Raw genomic sequence first — 22423 nt, forward strand, 5'->3', positions numbered from 1 at the left:
TTATTCTGAGTCTTGAATGTTGCTCTGTATTTAAGCTTCTGAACCAAAGAACAGGAAGCAATTGTTTACACCTATATATAAAAAAACCCCAACTGGTTTTAAACCTGGAGCTTTAAAGCAGCTTAGAGAGCAAAGGGGTAAATAATTTTATTTTTTAACACCTCTTTCAAAAATTGAAAAGAATATCTTTTCCCTCCTCTGTTTTAGACGTTTCATTCTGGCCTTTAATGCCAGCTGGTTTGCTGCTACTTCAAGAGTAATAAAGCCAGAGTGTTGCCTTCATCAGATCTCCTGAATAATCGAGAATATGAGACTTCTCTACATTACCCTCAAGGTCAAGGCAGAAGTGTCTCAAAAAACAAACAAATTCAGAGTGATCAACTTAGATCTAAAATTGCTGGGGAGGAAGAATCGTAAGCCCACTTTGCCCAAGGACACAAACAACTGCTTTCTCAGTACCCCATCCAACTTTCCACATCACTTCAATCAACTGCTCAAGTTTCCCATTCCATGAAAAAAATGGGAAAAATCTTAAATTTAAGGAATTAGTTTATCTTAACCTTTATTGCTGACTGCCACTCTATGTTGATCTGCTTCCACATCATCTGTGGTACCTGAGTGTTGCAACGATCTTCTGTACCTCTGTTATTGGGACTAGGAGGAGGACCATCTCTGAGGGGCCTGGGAAACCTGGGTTCATTTCTGACCCATCATCACACGGTCCAGAATGGCAAAGCAACCTCCAAGGAACACAGAGGAGTTTAATTTGAGGTGGTAGAGCTCAGCAAAGCCTCATCTGTACTGATCTATACATATTTATGCCAGTGAAGATGTGCTACTAGATCAGAGTGAGAATAAGAGTGACAAAAATAAATTATCTGTGGTTGGGAGTAATGTGAAAGAATTAAACTGGAGAGCAACTGAACGGAAGTGGATTCCTATTCCTTGCCTGTCTCAAAAATGATCAGTTTTGGTTTTGCTCAGCCTTGTTCTTATAGCTGCAACTCATCACATATATATATAAAAATATAAAAACATGTACATACATTTTTAATAATATAATATATATAATATAATGTTATCTATATACACACATTTAAATTTTACTGTAAATCCTGACTGCCTGGTAACTTTCATCAAACTGGACTCTGGCAAACACAGAAATCCTGGGTTAGCTTTCATCTTGGGCTTGTTTCACTTCCTACATCTTGTTTTTGCACTGGAGACCAACTAGGGGAACTTAAGCAGTTTGTTCTTCCCTTGCCTTTCTGCCGAAATGGTTATGTATGTCTCAGTCACTCCTCGCCTCATGTATTTTAATCTCTTTTTTAATTTAGCTTATTTCTGTAGGTCCAGATTACATCATCTCTGTGCCTCCCAAACTGAAGTTATCCTTTATACGATACACATAAACATGGGCATATATCTATATATACACACATGGGCACAAATCACCATATGCTCCCTGCAATGCATATAAAAAGGAGCATGGATAGCCTAAATCTACTCAGTGTTTAACTATGACACACTTGCCCAGTGTAGACTCCCAGTGTAGTTGTTCCTGTGATGTGAGAAGCAGTAGTCCAGCTGACAGCATTTTTAAAAAAGGAGAAAATTTGGGGAATTCTTTAGCTGCTTCAATCTTTTTTTGGGAAAAGGTGAGACAAAGCTAAAATAATATTTTGACATGCATATCTATATAAACAGGCAAAGAAGAGAAACAAGTTAATCCCCAGCGTAACCATCAAAACCCAAACATTACTGTAGTGGAAAAGCATGCAACAAGCATGTTACTGTGAGATTTCTTCAAACTCATTCTCATTTAAGTCAAACCCTCAGATTTTCCAAGGCTGCGAGTTTGCCATGCTCCAGTTTTAGAGAGGTTAATGCGTGATGGTGTGGAAGAACAAAACATTATTGCTGTAAGGTTGCAGAACCTCACTGCACTTGGCTTAGAAGCTGTCTTGTAATTTCCAGTCTTAAGCATGTTTTGGGGACAATAATGGCATTTAGCCCTTCATCCTCTCGGGTGATTAGGAAGAAGTCACACCTCTTTCAGACTCTCAGTCTTTTCTATTTCCACTGGGTATCCTAAGAGCTCTTCCCCACATCTGTTTCAGTTTGAACTCATCCCTCTTAAGGACAGGAGGCTGGAGTTGGTCAGGTGTTCCAAGACGACTTTCAGCAATGCCTTGCAGCAACTAGTATTAATATTTCTTCCATCTACAGAAATATGTCACCCAATAAATTCCAGAAATTAATGTATTATTGTCACACTTTCATCACACTAGCCTATAATCTGTTAGGACATCCAAATTTGTCTCATTTTTCATAATGACAAACTGTTGTCACAGCAGACTTTCATATCTCCAGTGGCATGACCTTACACCCTGATATTAAATTTCTCCCCATTATTTTGCCAGACCATTCTTTCTGCATGACATTCTTAGCCCCCCTGTGTGTTTCTAATTACTCCTAATATCACAAGGGGACTCCTATTTTTTCATTGCAAATGAAAGTATTAAGAAAAAAAGTCTCAATGTAATGCTAACGTAACATTAGGCAACAGAGAGTGGTCTTGCCGAGAGTTTGGGGAAGTGCAGCAGACAGGCACCACCACCCCCTTCAGCTGCTTTCACAATTCCTTCCTTAGCAATTGCGACCAAGAGAAATTCTACTTTGTCCATGCTATCTCTGATTATTATTATCTCTGATTATTATGCAATAACCAACATTAATTAACACATTGCTATACTAAATGGAAAATAAGTGACTTAAGTTACCACATCTCAAGCTTCCAAGTATGAAGTGATCCAATACAGTTATATAGAAATCAGGTGTGGTGAGGCGAGGTTTGAGGATTATGTACTTCCCTCCGCAGCCTCTGAAATAGGACTGCTTTGGTAAAACAGTTCAGGTAAACTGTTTTCTATATTCAGATGATACTAATCCACAGTCCAACCTTTGCCTGTCTTGCCTTTAAGCCTCTGGGGAGAGGATAAGTTTATTCAGTGCTCAGCTAAATGATACACGATCTTTGTTGGAACTCAAATGATAGCATAACATATATAATAAATATCATCATAGTTGATGACATGAAAGGCAGCTCTAACAGGGGTAGGGGGCCTTGACCAAGAAAGAACCATCTTCTATTTTTCTATAAATCCACCACAGTTTTTGCCTAGATTTGTTAAAAGCTTGGTTTCATGCAGGAATTTTGGCAGTGGTAAAAAAAAAATTAAATTTAATTTAAAAATTAAAATAATCAAAAAGAAACACTGAAAATAACTAATGTCATCGTGGTAGTATAATAATGTTATAATGCTTGCAAAAGGATGAAAATAAAATTCAGAAACAAAAATTACATTGAAATGAAGCGGAATGTAATTTATAAATACTACTGATCCTTGTTTATTCAATTGAAGAAAAATACCAAAACACAAGAAAGTTAATACACACAAGATTGTAATTTTGTTAACATTGCATAATAGACTCTATATATTATGAAAATGTTCCAGATTCATGTAGTCAGTATTTTTGGCACTAATTTTAAACCAAGTCTTACATTAAGCTAACATCTGTTTTCTGACCTTATAACACTCGCTTCATTTTATTACAATCATTTGCCTCAACTGCATCCTCCAGAATTTTGAATCAATATCAACAATGAATTAATTCACTTTGCCAGCCCTCAGGCAACCGCATCTTCCATTTCCTCAACTTTTTTCCACTGTACTATATCTTTTGAAGATAGGGGGAAAGGTCAAATAACATCTTAATTTGACATAACAGAATAAATACTTCTATCAAGTTCTTCAAAAGGATCTTATGAAATGGAACAGAGAAAAACTGTACCAACATGTTAACCAACTTAAAGGGAAGGTTCCCAAAATACTTCACAGACTTAAAAGTGTCATGCAAACTATAAGTAAAAACGTCATTTTCTTTACTGGTAAAAAACCTCAGTAATGACAAACAGCAGCTCCATATAACCAAATTGCTATTTCCAGATGAAAAATTGGCCAAACCACTACATTGAAGAGGATCAACAATTTTCCTAAGTATTAGGAAGTGTCCCACTCCAGCTAGCAAACCCCAAGGACTATGTCTACTTTCCAAGCTGAGTGTATCTATGACTCACATACAATTTTTTCAGCTTTAAATTGATGACTTTGGCCAATATGGCAGTGTGCTAAAGTTTCAGTAGTCTAATATTTGCCCTGAGTTTTATAGATGTCCATGTCTACCAGTAGTATAAGGATCCTTCTCCCCTCCTTTTTTAATGACTACAATCACTGTGGCATAGGCAAATGAGAAACTACCCATAAAAACGACAGGGTGTTGGAGTGAGGTCCAGGAGTAGCCCAAATGACATCATCCTCATAACAAGTGACGCAACAGAAGGGCAGAAGGACAAGCTTCACACAGTTTCTTCGGAGAACACAGATCTGGGACCTATTCTTCTTCACTCCCAGCAGTACTTACCTAGCACCTCGCTCTCCTCTTCTCCTTCACGCACACACACTTTGCCTCCCAAAACAAGGTGTAGTTGAGGGATGTGCAACAAGGGTTTCTACATCAGTCCAAAAGGCCTAGTTCATACACATGATGTTCACACAACTCAGGTATTGATTTCAACATACCCATAAACGTACTTGAAACCAAAGGCCACACAAACAAATTACACTGAGTAACAAGTGGCCCTGCATGAGCCACTGTGCAGTACCCAATGTCTGAATTTACTACGTGATACATGAAGGAGAAATGAGAGTTAGCTTTTCCCTGTTTCACTGAGCCTCAGAAAACAACATGGGATGAAGTGAGCAGCTCGCTAACATTTAGTGAGTTTGGGGAAAATTAAGGTGTCTCTTTAATATCATCACCAGGCTGTACCGCAACTAGCTCTTCAACTGAAATTTGTCACTCTGTCTGCCCCCTCCAGAAGGCACGTAGGAAGGTATATTTGCAGGTAGCAGCTGATACTTGAAACCTTCATCTCATTCAAGTAAGGCAGCCTAATGCTCAACCTCCACATGCCCAGACGAATGTATTTGTTAGGGAAAATCATTAATAGCTGCTATGACTAAGGGGAGAAGATGGTTATTTACGAACATGGCCTTCAACTAGTTAAAGACGTTGTTGGCAATAAAGAGTCTTTTGCAGATGTGATCCCTTGCTTTGAGATGTGCCTGTAATTCAAACCCATTGCTATACTGTAAAGAGAACTCAAAGATCATGAAATTATCACAACATGTCAATGAAAACATGATAGAGGACAGCTAATTCACAGCCCACAAGCTCTGATGAAGGTTTTGAGGGTGGCCTCATAAAAAGTATACCACTTCTCCTTTGGGTTTATCTTCTGTTTTCAGTGTGTTTAAGAAAAGGGGGAAAGGGGGAGCAGATCATTAGTGCGTATTAGCTTTTGTTCTCTCAAATTCAGGTAACCATATCCCCATGGAATAAATCAATTATTATAAACCTTACCTGGTTTTATGCATTCTACAATCCTCTTTCAACATGGATTAAGATAGTTATGACTAAATTAGTGCAGAATGACTTCTGTGTCAATGGATCCTAACTCTGCACTAGCCTGGTCATTTTGTAACTCTCATTACTTTGCACCATGCTGCATTTACCATCCTGCGTCATTGGTCAGAGGGTTTCTTCATCTGCTGTCACCTCCATGTTTAAACGCTGACACGTACTCATGACCAAACTTGCAACTTAAACATAGCATTCTTGTTATAATAGCATCATATTATGCCTTGGGCAGCTGTCTAAAGCACTGAATTTCACAAAAGAAAAACAGATTTTTTTTTTCACCTTCTTCAAATGCCAGCATATCGTTCAGTTGCAAAAAAAGAGCTACTTCTCTAGCAGACTGTTTTGTATTTCATTAGCTGTACAGCGTTAGATATATACAGAGGAACCCTCTTGAAACACAGACGATTGTACTGGGGTATGTAATATTGGTTTTAAGAATAAACTCTGAGCTCAGATTAAAATTTGGGGTTAAATCATTCATGCTGATGTGGGCTAACACTCTTACTCAGAGTCCAGTTCCTCCTGGAAGTTTGCAAACCTTGGAAGTTTTCTTAAGTCGCAAGAGGAAGTTGCAAGAGTTCTCGAAAAAAAATCAGACAGTGTCAAATCTGGTGCCAGTAAATTACACTAGCAGAAATGAAGTTTTGTGCTATTTAATCTTTACAGGAATACTAGAAGAACATTCAGCACTAACTGTGTAAGTGTTCCTGTGAGGAACCACCTTGTCTTGTTCTCGCTGATGTAAGTAGCAGAACCTCCCTTAACTTCAAGGGTGTAAGATTGTATTCCAGGTTCTGGCACTTCACTGAGGTCTATTTATAACTCGTTTATTTTACTTTGTTTTAAACTCTGTGTTAATTATAGTCTTTTGAGGGCATGAATCTAAACCAGGCACGTTCCAGTTGATTTCTCACCCAGCTTAGTAAACTGTTGTAAGCAACTGTTGCAATTTGGGATACGTTCAGGGGCACCAAAGGATACCACCTGAACGAACAGTTTGCTGCAAATATGATAAATAGAACTAAAAGACCTATATCATGAGCAATTTTTGGAGGTTTTTAGATGAAGTCCTTGAGATCAGGGTTTTTTCAATAGATAGGAGTACACTCTGCGTAAACCTACCAAACATATCCTGTAGGACTGCAAATTGCTGCTGATTCAGGTCTGAAAGCCTGGCATGTAAAGACAGAAGCACACTTTAACTAAAGTCTTCTGAAACTACATGCTCAAGCTGGAGTGACAGTAAGAGTGTAAAAGGAAATATGTCACTGAATGAACATGGAGTAAGAATTCACATCCAAGTTTCTAAGCATGCTTTTCACATTTGTTGCACACATGAGCATGAATAAGAAGTTTCTCTAAAGTTAACCAAAATGAAAAATATTTTACGTTCTTTCCATTTTCAGAGAGGAGTGAGAGTGGGAAGCTGGAAACTCTCTTTTGAGGGAGGGTTGTGAATCGCTAGTGTGACAGTTCACTTGATTGTTCCTACTTCAAACGTTTTAAGGAAGAACTGGAGACCTTGGATTTTAAACACGTGTATGTCTTTGCAGATGATCTTTCTCAAAGGCAAGAATGAACACACAGAGTTCTCCAAATCACCGGGAGAGCAGCTATTAACTTGATTAAAGTTCTTTTATATTTGAGAGAAGTTATTCTACACTAAATAGAAGTTCTGAGTGGAGGACTGACTTGAAGAAGCATGTTGCATTTGCTCAACATGTTAATTTATTGCATTTTAATACTTTAATGCATTTTACTTTGACTGCTGCTACTACTTTGACTTTGCCTTGACATTTCTTGTTTTCAAAAGCCTTGCAATAGATAGCAGATGAAGACCTAGCAGTTACTGAACCAGGCTCTGATCCTGTAAGTGACAGCCCACAACTTGCAGGAGCTCTACAGACTTTGAGAGACTCAGGCCAGGACTTTCTAAACAAAGTGCAGGACATGGATCTTACTGAGTAGGACAGCATGCATGATAATTTTGGCAGATTTAGACTGGAGGTCCATAACAAGAATTATTTTCACATTCATACTGGAGACTGCAAGAATTTTACAGCACTCTTATTACGACCATACTGGCGGCTCATTACAGTTTATAATCTTTGTAACTTCAAATATCAAACAGAGAGCTCATAAGCAGGCCACGTGATTACACTGTACCTAAGAAAAACATCTTAGACATTGTTTATATGTGACTTTAGCATTCACGGCCCATGCAGCTAACTTTCCAAGCAAGGAGTAAGAATAAATCAGTGTTCACGATGGTTACCCAAGTTTGTTTCAGGAGAACTGTAATGAGTCCACAATGAACTTACATTTGAATTCCATAGAATTAAGCATTGTGCGAAGGAGATGCTTTAAAAACCAGTAAGACTGCTTCATTGTTAGGCATGCATGGGAAGGTCTCAGGACAACACAAACCATATGAGAAAAGGTGTAGGAGAGGGCTGAAATCCCTGAGAAGTCAAAATTGGGGTTGATGCTGAGAAATAAATGAAGAGGGAAGACTGCAGAAGCAGAGAGATAAAAAGAGAATGCAAAGGATGATAACTAACGGGCTAGAGACAATTGCAGTGCATAGGAAAGCACATAATCTCAATCAGTATGACAAGATACAGAACATGTAATAAACATAATATAGTCATATCACTGAAACTGTATTTTGCACTCAAAGGAGAAATTACTTTCCTATGTCATACCATACCAAGCATCTTGGTATTTTTGTTTTTTATTGCAGGAGCAAGGAAAAGGACTTTTCACCCATCTAAGCCTAGCAGGAGAAGACTGCCATTGTACATAGTCAAATACATTACAGAAGACAATACTGTTCTGATCTCTGATTCAAATAACCTATTCAAATGCTGAATTTTCCAACACTTGTATCCAATGCCCTCAGACTTGCTCAAATGCTTCATTGAGAACAGAAACATCTCACCTGAAGCACCTTTTTCCCACTTGTTCACTCCACCAGCCAAATTTCTTTTCTGCTGATGCCAGCTGAAGTTGGTTCTTCAAAACTTGCACTGCCTTCCCAAAGCTAAAATTCTTAAGTTTCACTTTCTGTGGGGAGAGAGCATATGGGGCATGTCGACACCAAGGAGCACAGCACGGAAATCCTGGAACAAGAGCTGTTGCCTTGGCACCACACCCCCCAATACCAAACCTTGGTTTCTTCTTCACAGGCCAGCACACATGCCAATAAATCCACGCTCTGCTTCCCTGAACCAGGTGGATTTACAAGGAGAGTCAACGCTGGCTCAAAAACCTTTTACATGTGCCACTACACAACACAGAAAAACCTCCTGCACACAACAGAAATGAAACTTGACCAGAGAAGTCGAAGAAACATCGCAGAATGGCATCAAGGGGGTAGCAGACAATCCACGCTGACCATCTTCAAGATAGAAACTAACCTGTTTCAAATCAGGTTGAGGTCACCATTTTAAATCAGATGTGGTAAACAGTGGTAGTTGGCTCTAAAGATAGATCACACCTACACATAATACATGCTCTAGATAGAAGAGTCTTGCTGGCCATCTATAGAAGTACAAAGCTGCCCTTTAAGGAGGCACGGGCGTCTTAAAACACTGTGAAGACCATGTCAGTACTGCCAGGTTGGTACTCCATTGGACTTCACACCCTCACACCTCGTCAAGAGGCTGGGGGTACATACTTCTGGGTGCATATTCCCTGATGAGGTAGCACAAGTAGATTACAAATGATAATTACATTATGAAAGGTGCTGAGACTTATTTTTCTGGAAGGGGGAAAAGAAAAGTTGCTGCACAGAGATCTAAATCAAGAGATGAAATAAACAGCTTTTACCACTGTCAGTGCTGAAGACAAAGCTGGAGAGAAAGAATGATGTTGGGGAAATAAAAGAACGATGGGAGAACAAAAAAGGAAACGGAGGTAGGAAGGGAGTACTGCTACAGCAGAATAAAGACTGAAACATGGCTTTTTCCAAGAAATTGGGGAGAAAAAGCCCCAAACAAACAGCACATTATTACTAATTGTCCTGGTTTCAGCTGGGAAACTTTCTTCCTAGCAGCTGGTATAGTGCTGTGTTTTGGATTTAGCATGAGAAGAATGTTGATAACACACTGATGTTTTAGTTGTTGCTAAGTAGTGCTTACACTAAGTCAAGGACTTTTCAGCTTCCCATGCTCTGCCAGGTGCACAAGAAGCTGGGAGGGGGCACAGCCAAGACAGCTGATCCGAACTGGCCAAAGGGATATTCCACACCATATGATGTCATGCTCAATATATAAACTGGGGGGAGTTGGTCGGGGGGCAGCAATCGCTGTTTGGGGACTGGCCGGGCATCCGTTGGTGGGTGGTGAGCAGTTGCATCACTTGTTTTTCCTGGGTTTTATTCCTCTCTTTCTCTCTCATTGTTTTCCTTTTCATTACAATTTATTATTATTGTTACTATTATTATTTTATTTCAATTATTAAACTGTTCTTATCTCAACCCACGAGTTTTCTTACTTTTGCTCTTCCAATCCCCTCCCCCATCCCACCGGGGGGGAGGGTGAGCGATGGCTGTGTGGGGCTTGGTTGCCAACTGGGGTTAAACCACAACACTAATAAAGACATTTGAAGCAGTGTGGCTCTAAGACTTTTTCAGACACACTGGTAAGTGTCATGGCAGAGGGATGGGAACTGCTACTAAGGAAATTTAGTGGGAGATTTTCAGAAGAGGTAGCTCTCCTGGTCAGGCCTAGTGGCAGTACTGCTGTCCACTGCCTGCCTAGCAGAAAACATCAATCAGGCCATCTACATCCCAAGAGAAACTGGCTTAGCGTTCACCTCAGTGTGGCCCGGTGCTCCTCCACTGGTGCCAGGGCAGCTGCTGCAATCTCTCTCGCAGCCAGTGCAAGTACAGCTGGAAATCAGTGACAGAGCAAAGATCTCCCTCGCCAGACAGAAAAAGGAAGACAAAGTGCCACACCAGCAATACAGCAGGAGAGTTGCTTAAAAGGCAAGTTTTCCCACACCCCTCATGGGCTGCAATGCTCCTCTCTAGCCTTTGCATAGTTCAGCAGATCTTTTGCAATGTAGGTCTGTAGTTACAAAAATGTACTTTGAATCCTATTTGCATGCTCTGCTACGCCATAACAGCACATTCAAATGACTCTTGCAATGTATTCTGAACAAGTTGAACCCAGAACATCCAACATAGGATTTCCTCTTTCTCCTGCCCATCCCCTTCCTGTGTGTTTACCAAAAACTTTCACTTCCTCAGTGGCACTGACACCAGCTCTGGCGATCACTTAACCCTGTCCTCCAGCTCTCGTCCGCTCACACCTGAATCATGGCTATCCTAGGGCATTCAGCACTTACTGACGGGTTTTAGAAATCCCATCAAAACACATGGTAAGGCTGGGGTTGCCCTGGAGGAAACCATTTTCTGTCCACTGGATCTAAAGAATGTAAGCCTCATGACGCTGGCATGAGATGCTTGAGCAGGCAATTTCAATAAATGCAATAGATGCACTACTATCCAGATCTTTTCCTACTCAGTTGATACCACTGGGAAATATTTTCTTTGTCTGAATAGAGTAAAACTTAATCATCGGTCAGACCTACTGATTTATAAACACATTATCATTATGTAGGAATTCACTCAAACATACTCTTTACCTTTTAATATTAATTTTGTTCTAAGCCCCTAGTACAGTCATACATGGAAAGAACAAACTTGCTTAGCAGCCAAATATACTTCTGCACTCACTCCTGTAATACCATATTGTTTCAGTTTATGCCCAAGAAAAAGCTTGAATAAGATTTCATCAAAAAATTGATCAAACAGGTTTGCGTACACCTATCTGCACAAACTAATGAAGGAAACATGAAAAGCAAAGCAATATATTATAAATGCCACATCAGAAAGCCCACTTAACAGACTACGTTTTTGTTCATGAACTTCCTGAAATGGCTTTCTGTTAAACCAACAAAGGAGCAGTTAAGAACACATCCCAGAGGGAGTCCATTCCCTCCAAACTTTTATCATGTGCAGACTTCCAGTAGCCCTCTAAAATAGAGCAAACTGCAGAAATCGCCATTCAGGAAGAGTAGCTGCATCCCATACTTCAACCCCTGTGGTGAGCTATCACATTTTCCAGTTTAAGATCGCACAGTTTGCTATCACAGGCACTTTCAAGAAATGGCTTGGTCACAAGAACGTGCACAGTAAAAAGCAGGCCTTTGCAAGTTAAAGTAGCAAATTCTACAACATATCAACCACAATTTAGACAGGAAGAAGTAGCCTCACGCTGCACGCAGCAGAGACCATAGAGGAAGAAGGACACATTGTTCAGACTGTTTATCATTTGAGTCCTTTGAACTGAAGAAGTAAGATAGTATGCTGCGCAAACACAGCAACCAATTGTAGATACTTATGATGCCAGCAGTTTGAAAAAGATAGACAATGCTGACCTAAGGGATAGCAAATACTGGCCTGAACGGTGCTAGTCTACCCTTTTCCCCCCCAGAGAAATGAGATCTACCCATTCCCCCCTCCACCTTCCCCTGGTCTCCTCCTTCTCTCCCCAGCAAAGTGTTACTGTCAAAATACGGCCTCTCTTCTGACGTTCGGCTGACAAAAATAACTAATCTATTTACCTCTATGAGTAGTTCTTTAGGGCACACAACAAATACAAGCATCTCATAAATATTTGGAGGAAATGCTTCCAACACAAGATGAATTCTGCCTTTGCATTTTGTTCCATGAGCCCACATTTTCAGGAAAGATGCCGAACACGACCGTGAATGATTCAGCCTCGGAAATTACAGCATTTAATGACAATGTCAACAGGAAACGTATTTGAATCAGGCAAAAATAAATATGAAAGCAGAGACCTTTCCATCCTTCCCTGAAGTACAATTAAGTTTAAACTAGGAACCGTCACATTATGGACAGTTACATTGTATTTGCCTTTTATTAGTAGAAGCTGATTTCTTTGAGAAGGTACCATTACTGTTTGCAGTATGGCAGTCTCCTCCTTCTTGTATGCTTCACTAAAGACTGTTTTCATATGAATGTAATTTTACATTTTTTATCTACATAGTCTCCTGTGGCATGGCTCGGCAAGGCTGGAAGCCTTTCTCTTTATACCATCTCTAGCACTCCTACACTCTCATGAAAGAGGGGACACAAATAAATGGGAGAAATAGGAAGTAGGAATATGATCAGCAGGAGAAAAATCCTAATTCTCAGCTGGGCAACTGGTTCTTCTACAGAATGAAGCTGTTCTTCTTAGAGATAGTAATCCTATAGGGGTAAAATATCAATAAATACTACTTAAGAGAATCATGTGGTTTGGTGTAATTATTTATACACTCGGCTCCATAGCTTCAGAAGGAAGTATCACCTACTGCACACAAAGCTCACGCAACCCTCAGGATCCCCGGCCAACGGATTCTCCTCCCATCCCTTGCATTAGCACGTGACAGCTCACATCCTTCAGGGATCACTGGTGCTGCAGAAATACACCTCTGTGTACAGCCATCCTCCCAGAGCAGAGTGCTAGGAATCCTAGCCCACACCTAATGCCCACCCCATGCCTTTATTTATTTATTTATTCCTCATCTGCTTGTTTTTCTGTGTTCATTCAGTTCTGCAAAGAGCTCCCTGAACCCCAAGAGTAAAACTGGCTCTACAATTCCCTGACACAAGAAATAATGTTACTCAGTCACTCAGAATATGCGCATATGGAAAGGAGGAAAGACCTCACCCCCTCCCCAGATCACCTAGCCCTTTGAGAAAAATAAAAATTGGTTCATGGTCAACTTGTTTCCACCCAAAAACCTCAAAGATGCCCATTAAGATTCCAAATAGCATGCAAAGTACAGATAGGAAAACATCTCCTTTTTGTGACAGAAATGGAATCACATCTGAGATTAAATATTGCAGTTCTTAAACTTTCTGTATAGCTACAGAGAGGTCAAATGCTGCTCTCTGATGTGCACAAGAAGGGCCAGATGTCGTGTCTCTGGTCTTGTGAGCACCCCACTGGAGATCAGATACTAAGCAGAGCCAGGAGGACCTTGGACTTTTTCATTACCCATTTTAGGAACTGCTTCCCGCAACACCTGCTGTTCTGTGATCATAGAATCATTTAGGTTGGAAAAGACCCTTAAGATCACCAAGTCCAGCTGTTGACCTAGCACTGCCAAGTGATGCCATTTATCTTACAAGAGCCAACAAGGCCATAGGAAGATAGCTCGCTTCAATTACACAGATAAAATGGGGGGGAAAGTCTTATGAAAGAGTTACTTATACATTCATAAATACATGCAAGAAAGAATTTCACATTTATGGAAACTCTCTTGAAAGGGTGACATTAAAAACTGGAATATTAAACATCTTAAAGGCAATGGGGTTTGACTTTATATGCGAAAGTTTCATAATTCATTGCATTGTCACAAAAAGTCATTGCGCAACTCCACTGGTCAAGGAACTTAAGAGGAAAGGCCTAAGTCTTACCTTGTCTTCTGTATATATATATAGAGAAAAAAAAAACTTATTTACTCAAAAAAACTACAGGAGAAAAGCAGAATAACTTAAAGTCAGCCAGCTACTGTACAAACAAAGATCTATACTGTTCTATACCATTACAGTTAAAAAAATATATCTCAACAGCACACAATTAAAATAGATCTTTATGTTATTAAATCAAGAATTCTTTTCTAACTAGTCTGTAGCTCACAAAGCTGAAATGGAGAAAGAAAAAAGCTATAAATCTCAGAAGAGAGACATAGAATGAGACATCTGTTGATCTGAGAGCTCATTAGTTTTAATCCTTGCCCAAGATTTCAGAACGTCCTATTAACAGTATCTAACTGATTTCTAGCCTGTTGCTACTTTTTCAGAGAAAACTATTTGATTTTTTCTCTTCCACACTTTCAGTACTGTTGATGGTACCTATTATAAAGATACAAAGTCCCAACACATAAAAGATGAGTAACACCCACTCTGCATTCAATACTGGGTTGGAAACAATTCACACAAACACAATTTGACTATCCCTTTGGTAAAACTGAGCTACATTTTCCTAACATAGCTTTGCAACTTCCCAACAATCATCTTCCTCTTTTTTTTTTTTTTTAAATAACTCTTCAGTGGTATTGTGATAGTGATACTATGATGGGTGCAGACTTATCTACCTGGCACTCATACTTTACAGATACTTGCAACTATCATTAAGATTTCTAAATTACAAAAGTCTTCCAGGTACTTTATGGGATCAGGCTAAAAAAATGTAATTTCCAATTTGTATTACCATGAGCTAAAATAAGTTAAGATTGGTCAGATTGTTTCTTTTTTCCAAAGGTGGGAATGAAAGGCAAGAATGGGGTATTGATTTGGGGTTTCAGATGAAACAACAGAATAAGAACTCAGCCTTTGTGCTCCCTACGTATACCCACAGAAATATAATCTGGCTAAACAAGTTTTAAGTGTTAATCTCTTTGGTCTTTAGTGCCAACAGAAGGGGAGCGAAGCACCAAGATGAGTTCTTGCAAACCCATGCACTGCAAACACATAAAAGATGCAATTTCAAACCCATGCACTGCAAACACATAAAAGATGCAATTTCAGCAGAAACTCTTAACTGCTTTACTGAAGGTAGGGCATCAACCAACTAGTTTGACTTGCAGATCCTAAACTAAAATTGGAAGGAGAAAACCCCTCAACACCATTCCTTAGGCATACAGTACCATTACAATAGTAGTCAGCAAGAAACACCATGCACCAAACATCACAATACCATTTTCTTGTCTTTCTTTTAAGCTAAAGCACATTTGAACATACAGTTAAGAGGAAGCAGCTTTAACTTGGAAGACACTCCAGGAACTGCTCTCCTAGAAAAAAGCTGTGTAAGAAGGAATACCACATTGTCTCTCTCAAGTCACGGCTATCTCCTTGGCTTGAAACACCGACTGCAGGCTTTGATCAGCTAATTTTACACACTTTCCGGCACGAAACAGCCAGAAGGCACCCGAGCCCTCAAGATCATAGCAGAAGCCGGGCAAAGCGGCAAGAGGTAAATCACGCTTTCGAGAAGGATTACTTTTTTCCTAACGCCGTATTTCCTTTAAGACCCCATCCAGTCCTACCGGGAAGGTCGGGCGGCAGCAGCACCTCCTCCGGGAGGCAGAAGCGAGGGCAAACCTCCCCGGAAAGCACCTTGTACCAGCCGTACCGTGCCGGGGCGGGGGCACGGAGCCGGCCCGGCCGGGCACCCCCCGCTCCCGCCCGCTGCAGCCCCGCGGGAGAAGCGTGGAGAGCCGGGGCTGCCTCCCCCCCGCCGCCGGCCGCTCCCGCCCGGCGGGGCGACGGGCCAAGGCACTTACTTTCCCGGGTGCGAAAGTTGAGCGGCAGCGAGGGAACTCCACGGTTACCGCCGGGGCGCCGAGAGGGGTGTCCCGGGGGCGGCTGGGCCGGTCTCGCTGTGCCTGCGGGGCGCGGCGCTGCTGTCCCGCCGGCCGGGAGAGGGGGGCAGCCGGCGGAGGAACCTCGCCCGGCCGTCGGCGGTTGGCTCGCAGCCTCTGGGCTTACTTCCTGGTGCCGGGTTCGATTTGCATGCGGGGCTGCGAGGGGAGAGCGGGGCGAGGGAGGGAAGGCTGGCGGCGGGGCGCGGGCGGCCCCTGCCAGCGGCCCCGGCGGCTCTGGGCGGGGAGGAGCAGCTCCTCCGGCTGCACCGCGGGAGGCTGAGCGGAGGGCGGCTGCGGCAGGGACGAGGTGGGGCAAGAGGTGTGAAAGGGGTGCGGGGGGTATGCGTCTGCCGGGCGGCCTCGGGCACGGCGGGGCTGCTGCTGCGCCCGGGGAGCGAGTGCCCCTGTGCCCCAGAACAAGCTTCATCAGGCGAGCTAGCCTCCCTTAAAAGTTATAACTAAATAAAACCGTGTTGGTCTGAGGGGCAAAACAGAAAAGGCTGTCGTGTTCCACCAACAGCCTGAAAAAACATCATGAACTTCTCCAAAGCTCAAATATAGCAACTTCTAAGGTCCGTTGGAGGCTGGGTTGGAAGAAAACAAAGAACAAGTAAGGCTATCTTTTCTTTTTGTACAGTTTTTTTTTAAGAATTTTTTTACTAGCTTGTTGAAAAGTGAAATAAGATCTCATAGGTCAGCAAAACAGGAAATATGAATGCGTGGACATAACACCCAGAGGATGCAGCTGAAAAGCTCCATGAGAACCGGAGTCAAGGTGTCATATGTGTACTGCCAGACCACCTGGACGAGTTTTGGACGAGGTCATGGAGATTTCAAAGGCAGAATTTAAAAAAAAAGACATTTAAGCTTTCCACGTAAAGTGTTGAAGACAGTGGAACAAGTTTGGGGAAGAGTCAGAGTGGTACAAGATGCTCAAAGGTATCTCTGTACCCTTTCTTGAAGTCCACCCACAAGGCCTAACAAACTATGAGTTGGAGCAGACTGAGGGGCTGGCGAGGACTTCCAGCAGACCATCCAAACAGCTGGAAATGGCTCAATGCAGCTCACACCCTATGGGTTTAAGAGAAAAACCTGATTCATGTCAGTAGGACTTACAGATCTTTGGCACTGATGTGAAGGCCTGCCACACACGGCCACGTGCAACTGGCACAATCACTTCACTGTAGTATGAGCTGCAGTCCTGTCTCGAGGCTGTCACTCCAGGCTTGATCCCGCAGAAGTCAGTCCGTAGAAGCAGTCAGACCATAATCTGCCACATTTCTAAATCAGTCACAGATGTCTCTGGGCATCTGTAGAGCTCTGAAAAGTGGAGGGCAATAGCTGCTTGTCTTTTTTGAATTATATCATCAATGATTCACATGATGTCATGTAGATGCTCAATATAAGACCAGCCTCTAAAAATATTGTAGGGTGAGACAATAAGGAATTCCTTCAAGTTCTATTAATAAAAAGTTTTCTGATAAATGTTTTCTCCCATCCCCCAACTTATTAAAAGGTATTTAAAAAGAAAGGAAAAAAAAACCCACAAAACAACCTTTTCCCCTATGAAAAGTTTATACAAAAAGGAAGCATCTGATTCAATTTACATTGTCTTTGGGTTTGGGGATTTTTTTTCTGTTGGAAATTTGGATTCCCAAAGTTTATGCAAAATGAGCTATTTCTGTTTGGGAGTGCTGTCACAGAGGGTCAAGAGAATGTACTGGTAATGCCTCATGTTTCCACTTTCCTGTATAAGATAAGTACCTCCATCTTGTATCTTTCTTCCTGGAGAGGAGAAATGGTGCACAGATCTCACATCTGTCTTGGCCTCCCTCCTTTCCTCCCTATTTCTTCTTTCCATTATCAAGTATTCTGGTGGGTTTAAAATTCACCTCCTCCTGTCAAAGCATTAGTGTAAATAAAACAAAATTTAGTTTTATAAATGCATAATAGAGTCTAGCATTCTAGTAAAATACAATTTTGCCTATAATGTAAATAATTTGGAAAAATAAAGAAGTGCTGAATTACCCTTAATAGGCTGCTATGCAATATTAGATTGAGCACAAACTGATCCGTTCTGCCCCGAAAGAACTAATATGAAGAAGGGTCAGAGTAGGATAAATACACTCTGCTTTATAAGAAGAAAAAACAAAGACAGGTTGTTAGTAACATTTAAAATAAATCACGGTTTTGTGCATCTTCATTCCCACTGATGAGAGGAATATGTACAAAACCTACCTTAGAAAGCATAAGCAGGAACGGAACTCACTCTCTCATTATATGTTCACCAAGAGGGAAAAAAAAAGCTGGTTTCAGCCTCCCTATGTCTCTAGATCTACTGTTAGCCACATGTTTTAAACAGTTCTAAAACTTAGTCACATATTTTAAACAGGTTAGTCACAATTTTAAATTTAAGTTTTAAATTTTTAAATGTTTTTTTTTAGTCACATGTTGTATAGCTCAAGAAAGAAACTTCAAACCTGTCACTGAAGTGGAAGTCCTTGTGCGAAGGACTGTGAGCCATGTTAGCCAGCTAGCGTTCATGCTCAGCAATTTGGGCCGGCTTGATTCCCAGACTATGTCTCTACTGCTGAATGAAGCATGGCTGCAAGACTCCAGTGCTCCAGTACTGAGGCCAACTGGCGCTGTAAGAGCCCATGTCCGTGCTGTTAAATTCTCTTGGCATCCAGAACACGGGGACTACACCAAATTGGTGTTTGAGTAGTCCCTGGCCCAGGTTAACTTCCAGATCATCTCTGGAATTTTTTTGAGAGTGATAAGGGCCGGGGCCAGGGATCAATCCAGCAATTTGTCAGTAGACTCAGAGGAATGTCCAGGAAAGTTTCCTGGGGCACCGTTAATTACTATCCTATACGTAGTCCTATAGACTCCAGACCAATCCAGCTACACGCCTGTGTAGGTAGCTGCTGATCATTGTTTGGATTGTGTCCGGGAGTATGAAGTGGCACAAACTGTAGGGGACAGTGGCTCTGAGCAGTAAATCAAACTTTATCACGGACAGTGAAAACAGACAGACAGACTTCACCCTCTGTTTTTATATATTCCTTAATCTCATCGTTGCATCATACTTTCTACAGTATGCTTGAATCCAAAAGCAGAGCAGTAATAGAAGAATACTAGTTAGTCATGAAAGCGTAAGTGGCACAGCCAGAGCAGTAATTTGAGAGAGATCCCAAGTAACGCTTGGGTCCATTCAATAAAAATAAAGCGGGGAAAAGATCACTTTATTCAAAAATAGGTTTACAAGTATTTAAATTCTTCATAGAAGAACAGGGAAAGAGAGAGCAAAGATACATGTAAAACTAAAACATTAAGACATCTGGCTTTTTTGAATAAGCCAGTGTTTTGGAAACTATTCTCAATTTGTTGACACAGCAAAGTGCCTTTTCTCTAGAAATTCCAGCATTTACATGGTCACTGCTTGCATTGTTTTTCTGTATTTTATTTCTTCCTCAAGGGATTATCATAAAGTAGTTAAAGTCCAAATTGTTAACCTGCTTTGTAATAATGTAGCAATTTTTAAACAAGTAGTGAAGGGTGGATTATAAAAAATGAGATCCAAGTCACATGCTTGTTCTTCACACAATGTTGTTGGAGAAAAAAAAAAACCCAAAATCCAAAATAAAAGCAGTATGTTTTAGCATTCATTTTGCATCTCTTCCTTTCTTATTGTAACCTACAATTTTAGAGAAAGCCATATTGACCTATGTAAGAAGAATATTTACAAATTTTATTCTAAGAAATGTGCTTTTCATGTAATAAAGACAGTTTGCTTTTGCTTATTTGTTCAAACAAAAAGAATACAGGAAAAAATGTTACTTTCAATATGAAGCAACAAGTTAATACACTCTTATGTGTGGATATTCATCAGTTCCTATTCTTGTTTCCAGTTTGGAGCCTGGGAAAATAAGTTTTGTGACACTAAAGAGAAATGAAAATGAAAAAAAATCTTAATTGTTAATTGTTATTCCACTGGGATTATTTGAAATGTATCACACATTAATTTACAATCTTGACTAATTTTATGGCTAAAATTTGGGAAATTATTTAAAAACACTTTGGGGAATAATGCACAGATCCCTATATTGACTCAACTTGCATTTGACCTGTCATTTAAACTAACACTACACATACTTAGTAGGTTAAATGAGGGAAATCTGGCATCTCTCCTGTAGAGAGTGGTCTGCCTAATGCACAGCTGCTTACATTTTATTACACAAATATTTTCTGGCCATAAATCCTAAATTCGCCCTTTTTTATTTCATCTTGTTAATTTTAATTCCCATGAATGGGCCATAATAGTACAGCACATAGAAAAAGTGTTTGTCTTGAGGTACTCTAATTCTGAAAGTTAAGGAAAAGCTGCTTCTTCTGTCTCTTTGCTGATTTTAAATATTTTATTCACCTGGCATTACCTGTTTTTATACACAGAAATCCTTCTCATTTTGTTTCCACTTGTTTCATGGCTGTGAGCAGAAAAATTGGTAGTTGGCGAATCAAAACGGTGTCCAACACTGGAAGACAGTTTGAGAACCGGTTGCAATGAGCCAGGTTGTGTTGGTGGCACGGCACTGGTGCATATCCTGAAAATGGCCTACGTGGGTGCTACAGAATATCCCGATTGCCTTTTTGTAGAAATGACAGCTCATATAAAGGGTCGTCTTGGTTCTCATGAATATCATGTTACTCAGAGAGCCAAGAAAAGCAGCCAAACAGATGGGTTCTTCACAGCTCATTCAGGTAGACAATAGTAAGGGTGAGCTGGCAAACAAGTGGTTCCAGGAGCCCTTTGCTTTCAAAGATTTGTGGCCATTTGCAGATATTCTTATTGGTCTGAAGAGGCTGCCCACACTTTTAAAGAATGTGTTTAATTTATGCTTAATTTAGTACACAGTTCTGTGAATATTTGAATATCTGAATATCTGAAACTAATATTTAATTACCAGAAAGAATAGATTTGAGCTAATTCAGGAGCAGGTGTATGATCATGTGATATATTTGTTTGTTTGTTTGTTTGTTTGCTGCCTTGTACTGTGGGCATTACACCTAATATCATCAGCCTGGATGGGTGTCCAGCCTGCAACTTCCCTGTCCTGCACCACATGAATTGTTAGTTCAGAAGCAACATGGTGTTGTCCAATTTCTCCAGTTCTTCCAGGGCCTGGAGTGGATTGAAGCCTTCAGGAAGCGTGATCTTCAACATGGTGTTTCTGGAGGCAGCTTCCAGAGTGGGCTGCTGTCGAAGTGTAGCTTTCCCTTTCCAAGATCAGCCAATTTTGCTACAGAAAATTTCCTCACAGAGAGGCACTGGACCATCATTAGCATCTCAGCTGTGCAAGAGCAACGCAGTGTTCAAGCTGCTTTTGAACAGCTGCAGTAGCAGTAGGAAGGCAGTCCTGTTCCCGGTCACAGTCATACAGCAGTATGAGGCATCCCTGCATCAAGTGCAGCTTTCATTTTCCTCTGGGACAGCACAGAGCATCAGGCAACATATGTGGACATTGAGTTAATGAAGTTAGAGCTGGTAGCATTGATGAAAACATTTGGTACCAATTAAAGTCATCTACCCCCTCCCCTTGTTGCACAGGGTTTGTGAGAAGTAGCTTTTATCTGGGACAGAAGATAGTTATCACCGGAGTGCCACTGAGCATCAAGAAGGCAGCTGCCTCGGTTATATGAAACCTGGGAGCACCTAACTTTTGCTGGTGCTTTACCCATCAGCCTGAGCTTGGGAGGGTGACAGCTACCGGTATGAGTTAGGAGGTGACACCTGCCACCCATAAAGTTCTCGGCCTGCACCCTCTGTGGACGTGGAGGAGGTGTTAGAAGGCTGTGCTACCTGTAACAGCAACATGGTAGGGTGATGTCTTTATTCCCTGTCTCCTGACCTGGCACAATTTTCCATCAGCAGGAATCCCGAGAGGAGCCATCGTGGATCATTGCAGTTACTTTACCGCTGTCAGCTCAGGCTGGCTGGTCTGGCAAGGCATACGGCACTCACATCTTTCATATCTCCTGCCCGTCTGATGCTGTGCAGCCATGCCAAGTACAAACCTGCTGCTGAGCCCATTTGCAGCGATGGAGTTGCTGAATCACCCTCACACTGGATAAGCCTGCTTACCTCATCCTGCATTTGGTAGCAACCTAGCTGTTGCTAGAATCTCTTGTATTATCACCTCAGGTAGGGCTTCAAAATGGCTGTGCAATGTGTCTAAAAGGATGCTGGAGGCTACTAAACTGCCCTCTGGACCAGGCTCCTGTTTGCATGCTGTGTCCTTCACAAAAACCTGGAGAGCCAAAAGAGCAGATGGTGGCTGGGTAGGAGTATAACAAGTGGAACTACAGCCAGTCCCTCCACCAGCTGCAGCTCCCTCGTTTCCTGTGAAAACTGGGAGGGTCACATTGTCAG

The 22423-nt window shown here is 41.2% G+C and overlaps 1 protein-coding gene across 3 annotated transcripts in view; it reads right to left on the reverse strand.

Annotated features, from left to right (window-relative positions):
- The window catches only part of LYN (LYN proto-oncogene, Src family tyrosine kinase), a 55446-nt gene extending 39216 nt beyond the window's left edge, over positions 1-16230 (reverse strand). The window contains exon 1 of one of the 3 annotated variants that reach the window (XM_075141839.1): positions 15913-16230. The gene's annotated coding sequence lies outside the window, so the exon portion shown is untranslated. Of the gene's footprint in view, positions 1-8488; positions 8857-15912 lie in introns of those variants that run through there. The other 2 variants (XM_075141841.1, XM_075141840.1) reach the window with 2 other exon arrangements.
- Positions 16231-22423: the final 6193 nt, after the last annotated feature.

The sequence above is a fragment of the Calonectris borealis genome, chromosome 2 (genome assembly GCF_964195595.1).
Source record: "Calonectris borealis chromosome 2, bCalBor7.hap1.2, whole genome shotgun sequence".
Classification (NCBI taxonomy): Eukaryota; Metazoa; Chordata; class Aves; order Procellariiformes; family Procellariidae; genus Calonectris; species Calonectris borealis.